The sequence below is a fragment of the Sphaeramia orbicularis genome, chromosome 21 (genome assembly GCF_902148855.1).
Source record: "Sphaeramia orbicularis chromosome 21, fSphaOr1.1, whole genome shotgun sequence".
Classification (NCBI taxonomy): Eukaryota; Metazoa; Chordata; class Actinopteri; order Kurtiformes; family Apogonidae; genus Sphaeramia; species Sphaeramia orbicularis.
In genome coordinates, this window is record NC_043977.1 from 24,529,102 (window position 1) to 24,534,652 (window position 5,551).

Here is a 5,551-nt window from a genome sequence, read left to right on the forward strand (position 1 = left end):
GCATCTTTGAGTTCATGTCCTTTCTGGATGCTTCCCATTTATCTTGACTGTCAAGTAAAGAGGACATGATAATGAAAGGTGAACACTTCAGTGAATGGCTTTCACCACCAGCCTACCATACAATGCCAAGTAATGAAAAACTTGCTCATTGGCCAGAGTGCGGGACAGGGAAAGCAGTCAACCCTGTTAACATCTGCAAACTGCCCCGATTTGTGACACTGAAATTCTGGTGGAAAGTGACAAAGCTTTCACTGGTTCATATAAAAAGTTAGATTGAGTTTTAAGTTGAAATCAGAAATGGGAACGAGAATTTTGTTTGACAAAGGCAGTGGTTAAAAACACTCTTATTCATTACTTAATACCTCAGTGATACTTAATTTGATCTAAAATTGACAAAGTAATGTTACATTTTAGGGAATTACCCCCAATACTATTCAATTTGCACTCTTCATATTTTGATCACTTGCCCTTTCAAAGCTTTCATAGCTTAACTGCTGCTGCCCTCTGGTGGCAGATAAGTAGAACTGCAACCACCAGTCAACATGACTAGTAAAATTTAAAAGGACAGCTTTTTGCCAACTGTATTTCTAATGCAATTTAAGATGTCAATATATTCCTTTTAATAGTGCTTCTGCTGTGTCCAGCTACAGACATGTCAGTAACTTACGTGGATGTGTTTTCTATTCATTTTTAACATTTACTCATTTAAGGAGTTTTATATACTAGTACAAATGGACATGTAGGATATTCTACATACTCTGAATGAAGAGAGAACCCAAGGTAATACATAAATATCTTGGACACTGTCAGTTTTCAGTACAACACTGGATGACTGGAATGAATCATGTTGTGGTACAGAACAGAGATGCAATGAAAAAGCAGGTAAACATGTCTGAGCAAATAAAACATTTTATTACCAAAATGAAATACACAAGCCCAACTGCATATGGTGAGATTACAAACACGCCATAAAAATACATTTTCTTACAAAACATAATTCAAATGTCACAGAGTGGTATAAAGTCAAATAAAATAAATTATATTTGACAGTTTAGTCCTTGAAATGTCAGATGACAGTAAAAGGTCAAAAACTAGCAGAGTTGTTTCACAGTAGAACTTGATGCAGAACGATTTCCCAGGTCCCCTACAGGCCGGGACAAGTGCAATACCACCTGAGTACAGAGCATTGCTACCTCTCCCAACCTGTAGAGAAAGGGGATATTTATTTTAGATTCATTTCAGTTCTATGATCAGTTTTGCATGGATTTGCACAGCAGTAAAGTAAAAAGCTGAAAGCAAACCAGCAAAACTAACCAGAGACCCATGAGCAAAAACTACACCTGCTGCTTTCCGTGAAGGGGCACACGTCTAGAAGTAATTTAAGTGCTCACACTGCAGTAGAACATAAAAAACTACCTGCACTATAAGCACTTTAATACTGCTGAAGCCTGTCAGATCCTTATTACAACAGTAGTGGAAGCATGACTGGCCATGATGATGGAAAAGGGATCCGCAAAGAGCATCTAGATGTCACCGCAGGTCGCTGTCAGTTTTGCATAGATTTGCACAACTCTTCTTTCTTGCAGCGCAACCACGCAAAACTAACAGAAACCTGCAACAACTCAGTATAAAGGGACACAAGTATACATACAAAACAGATGAGAGTCCCAGTCTCTTATGCCAGAAGGAGCACTTAGGGCAGTAGGTGCTAGTCTACTTCACTATCTGCACTAGATGCACCTTAGCATAAGCACTAGTAGAAAGCATATAAATGCACATTTTAGTTATGACCAGAAAGCATTTTATAAGTCAATCTCTGTAGAAACCAAGCTAAAGTTGTCTTTTACATGCCTTGGTCTGCATTTCACCTTCTAAATTAACATATTTTTCTATTTGTGTGTATCAGCCCATCCTGAACTGCACTATACAACTTGTCTTCTAGTAAACAGGTCCTAGTTTCCATTATCAGAATAGTGCTGAAAGTGCCTTCACTGCAGTAGATTATACAAGACTACCTGCACTGTAAGCACTTTGACACTACCGTGACTTTTAAATGTTAATAACAGGATTTTCATTGAGGCTAAATTAGTATGCCCTCAAATCCGCAATCTGGAGACGTTTTCCAGAGGAGACACAGCTGTGCACAGGGGTCTGCAAGCATAAACAAGACAGCATCAATCAAGAGACATATTGTTAACAGAAACTCAAGAGCAGCAAATTCTCACATTTGACAAGCTTTGAACAGCTTGTCAGACATTTAGGCTGATGAATTTTTAATAAGTCATCAAAAAAATTACTCTCATCATCAACACTACTTCAAACTTCCAGTAACTTAGCCCATGAATACATTATATAACTTGGCTCGTCCAATTTATCACATTTTTCCTGCCAGAATGAGCCTTATTGCATCCAATTTGTTTTGATTTATCAAACAAGGGAATTATATTTTTAAGCTTTTCCAACATCAGTTATAATAGCAAGATTACATGATGTTTCAATACTATTTGAAGAGAGGACAGATTACTGTTAACATGTTTGCAGATAGGTTTTTGCTAAATACTGATGAACCATGAGGCAGTTATAAAAACACTCCACTACATGTCTAATAATGACATTCAACTACCATTTTTGTTGAAACATTTCCCACCACTATTTCCATTACTGTTTATGGAAAATGTCAGACAGCAAACAGTTATGAACTCTCAATGTGCTTATATTTGTATTGAGTAAATAGGCTGATATAAATGGAGCCTAAAACAAGCAGAAAACTGCTTCCAAACAACTTTCAACATTTTTTAAAATCTCTTCTACATAAACAGGTGGCATCTCACTTGGAAGTGAAACTACAGCAACAGTTCAAGTGTACAGTCATTTTAGCTGACATAAGCCTGAATATTTCAGAATGTTGTTGCATATTCTCAATAATGAATTGCCTAACTCTCCATCATTGAGTATGGTGATGCAGATATGGGTCTACATAAAAATACTAAAATAACATTTGATGGACATCTTTAACAGATTCATTACAGCACTGCAGAAGCACCTGCACGTGCAACGCCTCCCCCAAACTTGAATACTACAGTCTAAATCAGACCTGCCTGTGGAAAGCAACACTTGCGCCCTAGTCACATTGCTCACCCCTCCCCCATACACTAACATGGCGCCCAGGACTCCGCATTTTGAGCATTTTATAAACCTATTTGCCCGGACTGAGTGACATAAGCGCAAATTAAGTGGCAACACATTTACATCCGTGCACTTTACAATGCAATCAGGTGCACGTGAAGCGTGCGCTCAGGCACGCTCACGCACCACGCGTATGAAAGGAGCCACTGCAAAGTTAACTCAGAGTCCAGCACACAACATGCTAGGAGCACCGAGGGCTCCATCAAAACACTCCGATGAAAGCATGCGCTAGCGACATAGGCTAGCGCGTGTTAACCTCTACTGCTGCTAGCTTTCGGAAAGTGCAAACCAACAGCCAGTTACACCGACACACAGTTAAGACTTTGAAGGCAACGAATGAGTTTTGCTTAAACACGAAAACTGGGCAAACACTTGCATAGACGCACTAAGTTAGCTAGCGGGCTAATGTTAGTAAGCTACCATCTTCGGTTCGCTACTTCACAGTGTCCTGTAATAAGCAAACTGGGATACGGTAACTTGTATACGCTAACGCAGATTCGACATCAGGGATCATTTGCTTTTGAAAAGTCAGTCTCACTCAACGAATCGCATATAACATGACCACGAAGCTTACGGCGAGGTTATAACTTAGCAATGTGTTCTTGTTAGTGTGCTAGCGTTAGCATTAGCTAACGGAGCTCGCGGGATAGCAAAGGCGCGCGGCCTGCAGAAACCCCATGTGCTGCTGCTTTGTTCTGGAGGCACTTTTAGGAGGACACTACTGCGCAGAAATAAACACAAAACTTAATACTCCATTCATATGTGGCCGACAACGTGTGCATGTGAACCTACAACTTGCAGCCGCTACTAAAGTGTTTAACGCGTATTTTTAACGAGTCAGGATCACTTCCCCGAGCTACCGACTTAAGGTGCAGCAACACATGTTTTTCAAATCTCCCTCATTCTCCAACGATGGAGAAGAGGTTGCCATGCGCCCCGTATAACATCGTTTTCAAATGCGGAAACCGATGAATAAAACGTGTTTTCTCTAATGTAAACGTGAAAATGTTTCCCGGGTGTCGTATACATTCCTGAGCATTTCACTTTCCTGACGTTTACCGCATCTCCCGAAAAGGCTAACAACAGGTTTCCTGCCAATAACATGCGTGTAATAAGACACTAGCTTCTAAAAATCCACCATCTTCACTCACTTGGACACACTTACCGTTTACTCACACTGTTTCATGAATATCTGCAAAACTGAGAAAAGAAAAATACTTCACAAACTGGAATACACCTGGGATGTATGATCCAAAAAACACAACCATGTGCTACTATTATGATTTGCTTGGAGTTTGGGAATCGTAGTAAGATTGCGAAAGTGGCGCGAGTAGTCTCGGTTTAACCATGTGGTGAATGAAGGGCGGCTCCCAGCCAGCGTAGCTAAACCCCAACTCCTTCATTAGCATAAATCAACTACTTCCTCTCCAAGTGCGGCTCTCAAGTTTCACCGCTTGGCTTTAAAATGTTGGTCAAATATACAGAGAAAACACATACGAAATCAATGAACCGATTCATAATTCGTAATAAATAAATAAATGAATAAAACAAACACATAACACCATGCTTGGGTTACATAACTGAACTTCCACAGTCTTGTTTGTCTTATTTTCCTGCATGATGTTTCATAAATCTGTTAAATTAAGTTGAATTTGATAAACAGCCTTTGTATATGTTTTATTTTAATTGTATGATGTTTGATAGACGAGTTTTCTGAAGTAGGCTTTTTTAATTTTTAATGTTAAATATAAGTAGACTATTAATTTTGTAATGACAATACAAATGGAAATGAATAGTTTAATGTGTGTTACATATATTTTGTGCACAGTAACGACTGAACGATACAGAACTGGTTCTACCCTGTGCCCCAAATAGAATTAGAAACAATCACAACATTTAGAAGTAGCCAATGTGTATACATGTCAACACATTAACTGTTTCTTTTTATTTTCTCTGATGTACGATTAAAACTTTAACAAACTGTTCTTGTCAGATCCAATCACAGAGTTGGTCCAAACAATAAAATAAACACAAATTATGATAAACACCAGTCTTGAGTTCCACAGATAAAGTTCCACAGTCTTGTTTGTCTTATTTTCCTGCATGATGTTTCATAAATCAGTAAAATTAAATTGAATATGATAAACAGCCTTTGTAAATGTTTTATTTTAATTGCATGGTGTTTAAGAGATGAATTTTCTGAAAGTTTTCTGATGTAGGCCTTCTTAATTTTAACATTAAATATGCTGTTAATTTTAATAATGACAATGCAAATGGAAATAAATAGTTTAATGTGTGTTACATATATTTTGTGCACAGTAATGACAGAGTGATGCAGAACTAATGCTAGCCTGTGCCCCAAATA

The 5,551-nt window shown here is 38.3% G+C and overlaps 1 long non-coding RNA gene across 1 annotated transcript; it reads right to left on the minus strand.

Moving 5' to 3' along the window:
- Positions 1 to 891: 891 nt before the first annotated feature.
- Positions 892 to 4,516, minus strand: LOC115411871 (uncharacterized). The gene is made up of 2 exons (XR_003934274.1): positions 4,352 to 4,516; positions 892 to 2,151 (listed from the first exon to the last, which is right to left on the minus strand). It is a non-coding gene; the product is annotated as an uncharacterized LOC115411871 (long non-coding RNA).
- Positions 4,517 to 5,551: the final 1,035 nt, after the last annotated feature.